Genomic DNA, 15,359 nt, shown 5'->3' with positions numbered 1-15,359 from the left:
CACCCGGCCTTCGTCAGCTCGTCTGCCCACACACTTAGCCTTTCATTTTCTACCTATACGATTATAATTTAAGGAAGAAGTTGTCAACATCGTAGAATCGTCATATTAAATGAATGAATAAAGAAAAACAAAAAGTTATTCTACTGGCCCGTAAGGGGATCGAACCCTCGACAACCACGTTATTAGCACGGCGCTCTAACCAACTGAGCTAACACGCCGTTACATCAACGAGAAGATTCTCATGAACTAACGGGCATACTCAGTATATGCACAGGCCATTGATCTGCTGTTGATATTGCGCTAATCAGTATTGCGCTAATCACTGGGGTTTTGTATGAACAATGAGGTTTGGTATCTCGCTATCATAAAACTTGTCATATGGAAAATGTTTTCCGGATGTTCACTGAATTAGTAATTTAGTCAGACATACATATGTGGCGCTCATGAGGATTTTGGTGTAGCTGGAGTTCAGTGACAATGTTTAAACAAACGTCATCATTTACCGTCACCAGACATCACTAAACACAATGATCATCATACATCCTACGTGAACTAAGGATGTGTATCAAATCTGAAACCCAATACTGTGAGCTAACGGAGGAGATAAATATCACACACACGTTCCATTATACGAGTATAAATATCACGTGTAAGATAGTATCTAATAGCATTATCGTAACTTTTGATTGTACAAAACAATAAAACGGTCGTTATGTAGCACTGTTCTTTGAAGAAGTAATATTGCAGCCTTTTCAACGGCCTGTTAGCTCAGGTGGTTAGAGCGCCGTGCTAATAACGCGGATGTCGAGGGTTCGATCCCCTTACGGGCCAGTAGAACACCTTTTTGTTTTTCTTTATTCATTCATTCATTTTACGATTCTACGATGTTGACAGCTTCTTTATTATCATTATCATTATTATTATCATTATTATTTTTAATCCTTATTATTATTATTATCATTAATATTATTACTATTATTATTATTATCATTATTATTACTATTATTATCATTATTATTATTATTATTATCATTATTATTATTATCATTATTATTATTATTATTATTATTATTACTATTATTATTATCATTATTTATTATCATTTATTATTATTATTATTATTATTATTATTATTATTATTATTATTATTATTATTATTATCATTATTATTATTATTATTATCATTATTATCATTATCATTATCATTATCATTATCTTCACGTTGATCTGCAAAAGAAATGAGGTTACTTTCGATTCCGTATCTCAATGAAAATTGAATAGTAACTTTGAAAGCTGGACTGAGTGAGGCATCAGCGGTTGTGTCAATCCTCTCCGTCCCTGTGGTCATGCCATATATGGCCATGAGGCTCTTACTCCCAGGCAAGACCACACCGGCCTTCGTGACCTCGTCTGCCCACACACTTAGCCTTTCATTTTCTACCTATACGATTATACTTTAAGGAAGAAGTTGTCAACATCGTAGAATCGTCAAATGAATGAATGAATAACGAAAAACAAAAAGGTGTTCTACTGGCCCGTAAGGGGATCGAACCCTCGACATCCGCGTTATTAGCACGGCGCTCTAACCAACTGAGCTAACAGGCCGTTACATCAACGAGAAGATTCTCATGAACTAACGGGCATACTCAGTATATGCACAGGCCATTGATCTGCTCTTGATATTCTATTGTTTAAGTCAGAATATTCAGTAATGCTTTAATCATTATTATATTATGAGCAATGAAGTTTGGAACTCTCCTATTATAAGATTTCTCTTTATGGAAAATGTTTTCCGGATGTACACTGAATTAGTAATTTAGTCAGACATACATATGTGGCGCTCATGAGAATTTTGAGAATATCACACACACACATGAGAATATCACACACACGTTCCATTATACGAGTATAAATATCACGTGTAAGATAGTATCTAATAGCATTATCGTAACTTTTGATTGTGCAAAACAATAAAACGGTCGTTGTGTAGCAATGTTCTTTGAAGAAGTAATATTATCTTTCTTCAACGGCCTGTTAGCTCAGTTGGTTAGAGCGCCGTGCTAATAACGCGGATGTCGAGGGTTCGATCCCCTTACGGGCCAGTAGAACACCTTTTTGTTTTTCTTTATTCATTCATTTATTTGACGATTCTACGATGTTGACAACTTCTTCCTTAAAGTATAATCGTATAGGTAGAAAATGAAAGGCTAAGTGTGTGGGCAGACGAGCTGACGAAGGCCGGTGTGGTCTTGCCTGGGAGTAAGAGCCTCATGGCCATATATGGCATGACCACAGGGACGGAGAGGATTGACACAACCGCTGATGCCTCACTCAGTCCAGCTTTCAAAGTTACTATTCAATCTTCATTGAGATACGGAACCGAAAGTAACCTCATTTCTTTTGAAGATCAACGTGAAGATAATGATAATGATAATGATAATGATAATAATAGTAATAATAATAATAGTCATAATACTGATAATAATAATAATAATAATAATAATAATAATAATAATAATAATAATAATAATGATAATGATAATGATAATTATGGAAATCAGGGTCTAAACGTGCAAGGTGTGAGGTATAGCACAAGTTAGTGCTCTGGCTTTCGTTGCATTATACATGACGGCTAGAGACGAATGTAAGGAAATGATGCCTTTCGCTGACTAGCGAAACAATGAATAAGTATGAAGATTTGATACACGCCTTTGGTCCGTAAGGAGATCTAAACCTCGACATCCACGTTATTAGCACGATGCTCTAAATAACTGTGCACTCAGTTAGTTAAACGACTTCGTCTTTCCTTGTTTAACGAACGATGCAACGCAACTATTGTTTCATTATTAGGTAATATTACTATCTCATTTGTATGGAATAAAGCTCAATCCTTTGTAAAACTCCGAGAGGTTCCTTACACGTGACCTCCTTCCCGTAAAAACCATGTTCTCTCAACATATGTAGAGTCACCCCTGCAGAAAGACTCGGCTTTTCTTACTCTCCGTGGCACTTAGTCTTTTTTTTTTTTTCTTTTCCCAGCGGCATCTTGAACATTGCAATCGGTTGATTCAGTGCATATGAAATGTATCGACACCATGTGTTTATATGGGTCAAAACCTTTAAGCATTTGGTTTATGTCAAATGTCAGTGCTTTCCAATATCTCCTCCCCAATCTATCTCTTTGATGCTTAGGCTGTAATGTCTTCCATTATGATAACACTCTTAAACTTGTCATTTAGTTCCTCGCAAATCCTTACGTCATCCTCTCATACTCTTCCCTCGGAATCCTTTACTCAAATTAGCTGCCGTTTCACAAGTCATGTGTGTGTGTGTGTGTGTGTGTGTGTGTGTGTCAGATTATGTATGTATGTATGTGTACGTGTGTTTGTGGATATATATATGTTTAAAAACATCCGATAATGAATTACTAAGAGAATGAAGACAGCGCGACAAGAACAACACACCCTGTACCAGGCGGCTGTTCTCTCTCATGGTTGACGTCTAAACTCGGAGCGAGTGAGTTCTTGACCCACATACACCCAAGGATTCAGAGTCTCCCGAGCTGTTTTACGTTTAGCAGTGGCGGCGGCAAACGGGCGGAGGATTGAAGCCCCTCTTTGAAAAGCAAGGGGGCTCAGCCCCCCATTTTGTTTAGACATTCTTGTATAGAACTGCAGTATGGTGCATCGTCGCCTTCAGATCACTGGCTTTTACTCCAGTGACCTCCCCTCCCTTCCTCCTTTTTAGAAGCTGCCGTTGTATCAGTAAAAGATCACGGCATGATCTATCACAAAAGTTTCATTTAAGTAAATGATTAACTGATGCTTCGTTTATTGCCGGTATGTTTGTCTAATCTTCACCTAAATCCTTCCCCCCAAAATTTATGATATCTGTAACACATATCAGTGTGGTTAATACTTAAAGACAGATTTCTTTTTTTCTTCGTTTCTAGAAGAGTTCCTTGATTTAAATATACCGACAGTTAGCAGCTCACCATCTCGATTCTTGGCGCCCTAATTCTCTACGTGTTTTACAAAATATCTTGCTCGCCCTTCGAGATAATCAGGTACAAACAGCGTGAATGACCTTCTCAGTTTTCATGCTTTGTCCCCATGAGCGTCTTGTTGCCAGATTCGCCGTTTGAGTTTTATGAGTTTAGATATTCCTTCGCGTTTGCTTTAAACGATCTCTCATAAAAGTATTCCCGGACAACTGGATACGTGAGTTGCCATAGATGTTTCCTGGAGCCAATGAAAATAAAAGATGATTTTCATAATTGATAATTCAGTATGTATGTGACGTCCTAACGCATAGTAAAGGCTTTTATGAGAAATCGTATTTCCCTCCTACTTGCTGATCAAATGACGTATTGAAGATGGCAAATGATTATACGTACGTTTCAACTACCTTGGGAGATGCAAGTACTTTGCGTGTCCCGCTAGTCCGTCCGTGCCAACAATCACCATCCCTCACCCACACACTCCAGCCAGACTCACCATGACCGCCCGCCAGCCAGAACCCGGTTATAGCGCGACACATTCCCAGAACATTGCCATGATTGTACTCCCTCGGTGACCCAGAACACAAGGCCTTAGTGGCAGATACCTGTTTCTTTCCTCAACATTGATTTTAGAACTATATAACTTACCAGTACAACCTGCCAGTATTTTCTCTCATCCACAATTGGTAGATACTGAAACGCATGGCTTTTTGGACTCTTAAGCACTCTACATTTGCCGACACCGTCCTTAGGAAATACAGCAGATGATAGTACAAGTCTCTTATACCGTCCGGTAGGGTAGAAGCACTCCATATGATAAACACACACACACACACACACACACACACACACACACACACACACACACACATACACACATACACACACACACACACACACACACACACACACACACACACACACACACACACACACACACTTAAATTGCCAAGTGAGTACGATATGACAAATATCATACCCATCTATAAGGAAGGAAACTGAGAAGAGGCGCTGAACTCTGATATCAGAGTGTGGTCTATAAGGTACTGGAAAAGTTAACAGGAAAGAAAATGGATGACTTTCTTCAGAAAACTTACCCAAGTGAGAGACAACACAGTTTTTGGGAAAGGAGGCCGTTCATGACAAACCTCTTAGGCTTTGATGAGAGAGTGAGCTCTGTCTTAGGCAAAAGAGAAGGCTGGGTAGATCTTGTATCTTGACTACCAGAGGGAATTTGACACTGTGCCACATGGGAGGCTGAGTAAGAAGCTGGAAAACCATGCAAAGATAAGGGGACAAATTTCCTCCGATAGATTGAGGATCGTGGAAGGGAACAAAGGACGCGTGTCGCAGCAACCATCCTCAAATGAGTGATCACCAGTGGAGTGCCGCTGGAGTTCTGTTTTGGTATCGTTACTCCTCTCGATCTATGTGAATGACTTGCCTGAACAAATTTGCAGATGATACAAAAGTCATGAGGAAAGTGAAGAGCGAGGAGGATTGCATCAGCTTACAAGAGACCTAAAACAGACTACGAAGTTCAACCCGTGCAAATGTAATGTAATGAGGATGGGTCAAAATGAAAGGAAGCCTCATTATGATAATCTAGCAGAAAATAGCATTCAGAATTTTGTGTATGAGAAAGATTTGGGAGCCAACATATCCCTAACCTGCATCCAGAGTCCCATATGAGGTAAACAGCAAAGAAGACAAACTCTCTTATAGCAAATTTCAGAATACTTTTCAAGTATATGGATAAAGTAATATTGATCAAGCTGTTCGTATCATGCATAAGGCAAAAGTTAAAGTACGCTTCTCAGATTTGCTCGTCGTACCTAAAGAAGCACATACAGCTAATAAGGAAGGTTCAGAGGAGGGCAGCAAAGATGATACCAGAATTAAGAGAGCTGAGTTTGCAGGGAAAGGCTAAAGGCATTAAATTTGCCTTTCCTGGAAAAGAGAAGACTGAGAGGTGACCTGATCACAGTCTTTAAGTATTTATAACATCGATGACGTGGACGGTGAAAAGTACTTCGAGAGGTATAGGGTTAGAGCAACCAGAGGACGAACATGATATGAACAAAGGAACTTTAAACAAAAGTAAAGAAGTTTTCCTATGAGAGCGGTGTAGGCTGCATTCATCAATCTAAGATGTATGATGGTTGAAAATGTTGAAGAGATGGTCCCCCACTAGGGTAAAACTCCCAGTCCCATACAGTACAAATAGGTAATTCAATACACACAAGAGATGAGGCCCCACGGGGTTAAAACTCCTTCCCCGTACGGGACAAATACATAATCAATTACAAGTATGTAGTCAGTTACATACTGGCCTCTGTGGTATAGTGGTTAGCTACGGGCCTTCTTGGGGACGTGCCTTCTTGGGCGCAGCAGTCGGCCTGCACGAAACCCAGGTGTTTATTCTCCCCTCGGGAAGGAGACTTGTGTGAGGAAGTACCAGGAGCGACTGACTGCAGAATGGAAAACGGTGAGAGCAAATGACTTAAGGGGAGTGGGGGAGGAATGGGATGAATTTAGGGAAGCAGTGATGGCTTGCGCAAAAGATGCTTGTTGCCTGAGAAGCGTGGGAGGTGGGCAGATTCGGAAGGATAGTGAGTAGTGGGATGAAGAAGTAAGATTATTAGTGAAAGAGAAGAGAGAGGCATTTGGACGATTTTTGCAGGGAAATAGTGCAAATGACTGGGAGATGTATAAAAGAAAGAGGCAAGAGGTCAAGAGAAAGGTGGAAGAGGTGAAAAAGAGGGTAAATAAGAGTTGGGGTGATAGTATCATTAAATTTTAGGGAGAATAAAAAGATGTTTTGAAAGTAGGTAAATAAAGTGTGTAAGACAAGAGAACAAATGGGAACATTGGTGAAGGGGCTAATGGGGAGATAATAACAAGTAGTGGTGATTTGTGAAGAAGATGGAATGAGCATTTTGAAGGTTTGTTGAATGTGTTAGATATAGGGTGTTTTGGTCGAGGTGGTGTGCGAAGTTAAAGGGTCAGGAAGAATGGTCTGGTAAACAGAGAGGAGGTAGTGAAAGTTTTGCGGAAGATGAAAGCCGGCAAGTCAGCGGATTTTGATGGTATTGCAGTGGAACTCGTTAAAAGAGGGGGTGAATGTGTTGTTGACTGGTTGGTGAGGATATTCAATGTATATATGGCTCATGGTGCAGTGACTAAGGATTGGCGGAATGCATAGTGCCAATGTATAAAGGAAAAGGGGATGAAGGTGAGTGTTCAAATTACTGAGGTATAAGTTTGTTGAGTATTCCTGGGAAATTATATGGGAAGATATTGACTGAGAGGGTGAAGGCATGTACAGAGCATCAGATTGGGGAAGAGCAGTGTGGTTTCAGAAGTGGTAGAGGATGTATGGATCAGGTGTTTCCTTTGAAGAATGTATGTGAGAAATACTTAGAAAAACAAATGGATTTGTATGTAGCATTTATGGATCTGGAGAAGGCATATGACAGAGATGCTGTGTGGAAGGTGTTAAGAGTACTGCTAGAATCAGTGAAAAGTTTTTATCGAGGATGTAAGGCATGTGTACGAGTAGGAAGAGGTTAAAGTGATTGGTTCCCAGTGAATGTCGGTTTGCGACAGGGGTGCGTGATGTCTCCGTGGCTGTTTAATTTGTTTATGGATGGGGTTGTTAGGGAGGTGAATGCAAGAGTTTTGGAGAGAGGGGCAGCGAGTAATTTGTTGTTGGCTGATGATATACCGCTGGTGGCTGATTCGGGTGAGAAACTGCAGAAGCTGGTGACTGAGTTTGGTATAGTGTGTGAAAGAAGAAAGTTGAGAGTAAATGTGAATAAGAGCAAGGTTATTAGGTACAATAGGGTTGAGGGGCAAGTCAATTGGGAGGTAAGTTTGAATGGAGAAAAACTGGAGGAAGTAAAGTGTTTTAGATATGTGGGAGTGGATTTGGCAGAGGATGGAACCATGGAAGCGGAAGTGAGTCACAGGGTGGGGGAGGGGGCGAAGGTTCTGGGAGCGTTGAAGAATGTGAGTAAGGCGACAACATTATCTCGGAAAGCAAAAATGGGTATGTTTGAAGGAATAGTGGTTTCAACAATGTTATATGGTTTCGAGGCGTGGGCTATAGATAGGGTTGTACGGAGGAGGGTGGATGTGCTAGAAATGAGATGTTTGAGGAAAATATGTGGCGTGGGGTGGTTTGATCATGTAAGTAATGAAAGGGTAAGAGAGATGTGTGGTAATAAAAAGAGTGTGGCTGAGAGAGCAGAAGAGGGTGTATTGAAATGGTTTGGTCACATGAGGAGAATGAGTGAGGAAAGATTGACAAAGAGGATATATGTGTCAGAGGTGGAGGGAACGAGAAGTGGGAGACCAAATTGGAGGTGGAGGGATGGAGCGAAAAAGATTTTGAGTGATTGATTCCCAGTGAATGTCGGCAGGGATGCGTGATGTCTCCAGGGTTGTTTAATTTGTTTATGGATGAGGTGGTTAGGGAGGTGAATGCAAGAGTGTTGGAGAGAGGGGCAAGTATGCAGTCAGTTGTGGATGAGAGGGCTTGGGAAGTGAGTCAGTTGTTGTTCGCTGATGATACAGCGCTGGTGGCTGATTCATGTAAGAAACTGCAGAAGCTGGTGACTGAGTTTGGTAAAGTGTGTGAAAGAAGAAAGTTAAGAGTAAACGTGAATAAAAGCAAGGTTATTAGGTACAGTAGGGTTGAGGGTCAAGTCAATTGGGAGGTAAGTTTGAATGGAGAAAAACTGGAGGAAGTAAAGTGTTTTAGATATCTGGGAGTGGATCCGGCAGCGGATGGAACCATGGAAGCGGAAGTGAATCATACGGTGGGGGAGGGGGCGAAAATTCTTGGAGCCTTGAAGAATGTTTGGAAGTCGAGAACATTATCTCGGAAAGCAAAAATGGGTATGTTTGAAGGAATAGTGGTTCCAACAATGTTGTATGGTTGCTAGGCGTGGGCTATGGATAGAGTTGTGCGCAGGAGGGTGGATGTGCTGGAAATGAGATGTTTGAGGACAATATGTGGTGTGAGGTGGTTTGATCGAGCAAGTATTGTAAGGGTAAGAGAGATGTGTGGAAATAAAAAGAGTGTGGTTGAGAGAGCAGAAGAGGGTTTTTTGAAATGGTTTGGTCACATGGAGAGAATGAGTGAGGAGAGATTGACCAAGAGGATATATGTGTCAGAGGTGGAGGGAAGGAGGAGAAGTGGGAGGCCAAATTGGAGGTGGAAAGATGGAGTGAAAAAGATTTTGAGTGATCGGGGCCTGAACATGCAGGAGGGTGAAAGGCGTGCAAGGAGTAGAGTGAATTGGAACGATGTGGTATACCGGGGTCGACGTTCTGTCGATGGATTGAACCAGGGCATGTGAAGCGTCTGGGGTAAACCATGGAAAGTTGTGTGGGGCCTGGATGTGGATAGGGAGCTGTGGTTTCGGTGCATCATTACATGACAGCTAGAGACTGAGTGTGAACGAATGGGGCCTTTGGTGTTTTTTCCTAGCGCTGCCTCGCACACATGAGGGGGGAGGGGGTTGTTATTCCATGTGTGGCGAGGTGGCGATGGCAATAAATAAAGGCAGACAGTATCAATTATGTACATGTGTATATATGTATATGTCTGTGTGTGTCTATATATGTTTATGTTGAGATGTATAGGTATGTATATTTGCGTGTGTGGACGCGTATGTATATACATGTGTATGTGGGTGGGTTGGGCCATTCTTTAGTCTGTTTCCTTGCGCTACCTCACTAACGCGGGAGACAGCGACAAGCAAGATAAATAAATAGATAAATAATATATATATATATATATATATATATATATATGTATATATATATATATATATATATATATATATATATATATATATATATATATATATATATATATATATATATATATATATATATATATATATATATATATATATATATATATATATATATATATATATATGATCGGGGCCTGAACATGCAGGAGGGTGAAAGGAGGGCAAGGAATAGAGTGAATTGGAGCGATGTGGTATACCGGGGTTGACGTGCTGTCAGTGGATTGAATCAAGGCATGTGAAGCGTCTGGGGTAAACCATGGAAAGCTGTGTAGGTATGTATATTTGCGTGTGTGGACGTATGTATATACATGTGTATGGGGGGGGGGGGGGGTTGGGCCATTTCTTTCGTCTGTTTCCTTGCGCTACCTCGCAAACGCGGGAGACAGCGACAAAGTATAATAATAAAATAAAAAAAAAAAAAAAATATATATATATATATATATATATATATATATATATATATATATATATATATATATATATATATATATATATATATGTGTGTGTGTGTGTGGTGTGAGGTGGTTTGATCGAGTAAGTAACGTAAGGGTAAGAGAGTTGTGTGGAAATAAAAAGAGTGTGGTTGAGAGAGCAGAAGAAGGTGTTTTGAAATGGTTTGGGCACATGGAGAGAATGAGTGAGGAAAGATTGACCAAGAGGATATATGTGTCGGAGGTGGAGGGAACGAGGAGAAGAGGGAGACCAAATTGGAGGTGGAAAGATGGAGTGAAAAAGATTTTGTGTGATCGGGGCCTGAACATGCAGGAGGGTGAAAGGAGGGCAAGGAATAGAGTGAATTGGAGCGATGTGGTATACCGGGGTTGACGTGCTGTCAGTGGATTGAATCGGGGCATGTGAAGCGTTTGGGGTAAACCATGGAAAGCTGTGTAGGTATGTATATTTTGCGTGTGTGGACGTATGTATATACATGTGTATGGGGGTGGGTTGGGCCATTTCTTTCGTCTGTTTCCTTGCGCTACCTCGCAAACGCGGGAGACAGCGACAAAGCAAAAAAAAAAAAAATATATATATATATATATATATATATATATATATATATATATATATATATATATATATATATATATATATATATATAAATTTTAAGGAGGATAAAAAGATGTTCTGGAAGGAGGTAAATAAAGTGCGAAAGACAAGGGAGCAAATGGGAACTTCAGTGAAGGGGGCTAATGGGGAGGTGATAACAAGTAGTGGTGATGTGAGAAGGAGATGGAGTGACTATTTTGAAGGTTTGTTGAATGTGTTTGATGATAGAGTGGCAGATATAGGGTGTTTTGGTCGAGGTGGTGTGCAAAGTGAGAGGGTTAGGGAAAATGATTTGGTAAACAGAGAAGAGGTAGTAAAAGCTTTGCAGAAGATGAAAGCCGGCAAGGCAGCAGGTTTGGATGGTATTGCAGTGGAATCTATAAAAAAAAAGGGGGTAACTGTATTGTTGACTGGTTGGTAAGGTTATTTAATGTATGTATGATTCATGGTGAGGTGCCTGAGGATTGGCGGAATGCTCTTTTTATTTCCACACATCTCTCTTACCCTCACGTTACTTACTCGATCAAACCACCTCACACCACACATTGTCCTCAAACATCTCATTTCCAGCACATCCATCCTCTTGCGCACAACTCTATCCATAGTCCACGCCTCGCAACCATACAACATTGTTGGAACCACTATTCCTTCAAACATACCCATTTTTGCTTTCCGAGATAATGTTCTCGACTTCCACACATTCTTCAAGGCTCCCAGAATTTTCGCCCCCTCCCCCACCCTATGATCCACTTCCGCTTCCATGGTTCCATCCGCTGCCAGATCCACTCCCAGATATCTAAAACACTTCACTTCCTCCAGTTTTTTTCCATTCAAACTCACCTCCCAATTGAATTGACCCTCAACCCTACTGTACCTAATAACCTTGCTCTTATTCACATTTACTCTTAACTTTCTTCTTTCACACACTTTACCAAACTCAGTCACCAGCTTCTGCAGTTTCTCACATGAATCAGCCACCAGCGCTGTATCATCAGCGAACAACAACTGACTCACTTCCCAAGCTCTCTCATCCCCAACAGACTTCATACTTGCCCCTCTTTCCAAAACTCTTGCATTCACCTCCCTAACAACCCCATCCATAAACAAATTAAACAACCATGGAGACATCACACACCCCTGCCGCAAACCTACATTCACTGAGAACCAATCACTTTCCTCTCTTCCTACACGTACACATGCCTTACATCCTCGATAAAAACTTTTCACTGCTTCTAACAACTTGCCTCCCACACCATATATTCTTAATACCTTCCACAGAGCATCTCTATCAACTCTATCATATGCCTTCTCCAGATCCGTAAATGTTACATACAAATCCATTTGCTTTTCTAAGTATTTCTCACATACATTCTTCAAAGCAAACACCTGATCCACACATCCTCTACCACTTCTGAAACCACACTGCTCTTCCCCAATCTGATGCTCTGTACATGCCTTCACCCTCTCAATCAATACCCTCCCATATAATTTGCCAGGAATACTCAACAAACTTATACCTCTGTAATTTGAGCACTTACTCTTATCCCCTTTGCCTTTGTACAATGGTACTATGCAAGCATTCCGCCAATCCTCAGGCACCTCACCATGAGTCATACATACATTAAATAACCTTACCAACCAGTCAACAATACAGTCACCCCCTTTTTTAATAAATTCCATTGCAATACCATCCAAACCTGCTGCTTTGCCGGCTTTCATCGTCCGCAAAGCTTTTACTACCTCTTCTCTGTTTACCAACTCATTTTCCCTAACCCTCGCACTTTGCACACCACCTCGAGCAAAACACCCTATATCTGCCACTCTATCATCAAACACATTCAACAAACCTTCAAAATACTCACTCCATCTCCTTCTCACATCACCACTACTTGTTATCACCTCCCCATTTGCGCCCTTCACTGAAGTTCCCATTTGCTCCCTTGTCTTACGCACTTTATTTACCTCCTTCCAGAACATCTTTTTCTTCTCCCTAAAATTTAATGATACTCTCTCACCCCAACTCTCATTTGCCCTTTTTTTCACCTCTTGCACCTTTCTCTTGACCTATATATAAATATATATATATATATATATATATATATATATATATATATATATATATATATATATATATATATATATATATATATATATATATATATATATATATATATATATATATATATATATGTTCCTATGAGTCCACGGGGAAAGTGAAACGATAAGTTCCCAAGTGCACTTTTGTGTAATAATCACATCAACAGGGGAGACACAAGAGAGAAATATAACAATCAGTTGATATACATCGAAGAGACGAAGCTAGGACGCCATTTGGTAAACATACGATTGTCAAAGAACTGTTGCCCCGGGTCAACAGCGAGGAGCCGACAACCTCCCCCCCCCCCATTACATGTCTTCCTCGGGTGGGGGGGGGCACGTATGGGTACTCTTCTAACATTGTTTTGCTAGTAAGGAACAAAGTGTCATATTGCAAGAATAATGTTTGGTATTGATACGTAAGATAACCCGTGGCATGTATATTGAGTATAGCTGTGGGTTAATCATAGAAATTAGATTGTAAGGGACATGTCATCATAGCAGTTTCCATATAGGATTACGCTATGTGCAAAAGTTTATTATTTACGGCGCTCAATTAAGTACGTACAGTGATACAGTTTCAAGTAAGGTTTCCACGAGAATGTATCGAGTGTGGAAAATTGACAAAGTGAAGCGGAATATTGACAGTGTGACATAGTGAAGTAATTAGGGAAACTGAAATGATCGCCTTGGAAACCCAGCGTGATTTCAAGTTAAGAAGTAGACGAGACGCAGTTGTTGGGCGTTTCAATACCCTACGTCATTTAAGACGCTACCCAGCTCGAGAGGCATAGCCTTCATTATCCACTAAGAAATCCCGGTAAGCTAACACCTCGATTTGTTACAAAAGGTGTCTTTATACAGTGTGCATGGCTCACTCTCTGTGAGGAAAATGCGCCAATGATGTATCTACAACAGACAATAATATATTCGATTCCTACATGGCAGCGCGAGAGGCGTGGAAAGCTTAGCAGCTTGTGTGAATACTGAGGACGTGCTTCTGGCGTGATTGACTCAACGGTGTTGTAGGTAACGCAAGCTCGGACCGACCGACCTGACGTGGAGGACGTGGGGCCATTGCTTGGCCGGACACACTCACGCCTATAGACATGGCTGCCGTCCAGCTACTAAAGATCCAGCTAAGACCATGTGTTACACACTCAAGTGAAGTTTCAGCACAAGCGAACAAGGAGCAACGTGGAATTGAAAATTAAGATTTTCATTTACTATTATTTGTGTTATATTACTATTATTTGTATTAGTATGCATGCCACATTACTTCTGATACTGTGAGTAGCAGCAGATATTCCGTATTAAGTAAACCACAGCTCCCTTTCCACATCCAGGCCCCACAGAACTTTCCATGGTTTACCCCAGACACTTCACATGCCCTGGTTCAATCCATTGACAGCACGTCGAACCCGGTATACCACATCGTTCCAATTCACTCTATTCCTTGCACGCCTTTCACCCTCCTGCGTGTTCAGGCCCCGATCACTCAAAATCTTTTTCACTCCATCTTTCCACCTCCAATTTGGTCTCCCACTTCTCGGTCCCTCCACCTCTGACACATATATCCTCTTTGTCAATCTTTCCTCACTCATTCTCTCCATGTGACCAAACCATTTCAAAACACCCTCTTCTGCTCTCTAAACCACACTCTTTTTATTTCCACACATCTCTCTTGCCCTTACATTACTTACTCGATCAAACCACCTCACACCACATATTGTCCTCAAACATCTCATTTCCAGCACATCCACCTTCCTGCGCATAACTCTATCCATAGCCCACGACTAGCAACCATACAACATTGTTGGAACCATTATTCCTTCAAACATACCAATTTTTGCTTTCCGAGATAATGTTCTCGACTTCCAAACGATCTTCAAGGCTCCCAGAATTTTCTCTCCCACCCCCACCCTATGATTCACTTCCGCTTTCATGGTTCCATCCGCTGCCAGACCCACTCCCAGATATCTAAAACACTTTACTTCCTCCAGTTTTTCTCCATTCAAACTTACCTCTCAATTGACTTGACCCTCAACCCTACTGTACCTAATAACCTTGCTCTTATTCACATTTACTCTTAACTTTCTTCTTTCACACACTTTACCAAACTCAGTCACCAGCTTCTGCAGTTTCTCACATGAATCATCCACCAGCGCTGTATCATCAGCGAACAACAAATGACTCACGTCCCAAGCTCTCTCATCCACAACAGACTGCATACTTGCCCCTCTTTCCAAAACTCTTGCATTCACCTCCCTAACAACGCCATCCATAAACAAATTAAACAACCATGGAGACATCACACACCCCTGCCGCAAACCTACATTCACTGAGAACCAATCACTTTCCTCTCTTCCTACACGTACACATGCCTT

The 15,359-nt window shown here is 40.9% G+C and overlaps 4 non-coding genes across 4 annotated transcripts; 2 read left to right on the top strand and 2 right to left on the bottom strand.

Annotated features, from left to right (window-relative positions):
* Nucleotides 1-144: 144 nt before the first annotated feature.
* Nucleotides 145-218, bottom strand: TRNAI-AAU (transfer RNA isoleucine (anticodon AAU)). Its single transcript has one exon. It is a non-coding gene; the product is annotated as a tRNA-Ile (tRNA).
* A 539-nt stretch (nt 219-757) lies between these two features.
* Nucleotides 758-831, top strand: TRNAI-AAU (transfer RNA isoleucine (anticodon AAU)). Its single transcript has one exon. It is a non-coding gene; the product is annotated as a tRNA-Ile (tRNA).
* A 700-nt stretch (nt 832-1,531) lies between these two features.
* Nucleotides 1,532-1,605, bottom strand: TRNAI-AAU (transfer RNA isoleucine (anticodon AAU)). The gene has a single exon. It is a non-coding gene; the product is annotated as a tRNA-Ile (tRNA).
* Nucleotides 1,606-2,028: 423 nt separating this feature from the next.
* On the top strand, nt 2,029-2,102 carry TRNAI-AAU (transfer RNA isoleucine (anticodon AAU)). Its single transcript has one exon. It is a non-coding gene; the product is annotated as a tRNA-Ile (tRNA).
* Nucleotides 2,103-15,359: the final 13,257 nt, after the last annotated feature.

The sequence above is a fragment of the Panulirus ornatus genome, chromosome 48, assembly GCF_036320965.1.
Source record: "Panulirus ornatus isolate Po-2019 chromosome 48, ASM3632096v1, whole genome shotgun sequence".
NCBI classification, from domain to species: domain Eukaryota; kingdom Metazoa; phylum Arthropoda; class Malacostraca; order Decapoda; family Palinuridae; genus Panulirus; species Panulirus ornatus.
Note: the sequence above shows the minus strand (reverse complement) of the source record. Positions and strands in the feature narration are given on the sequence as shown.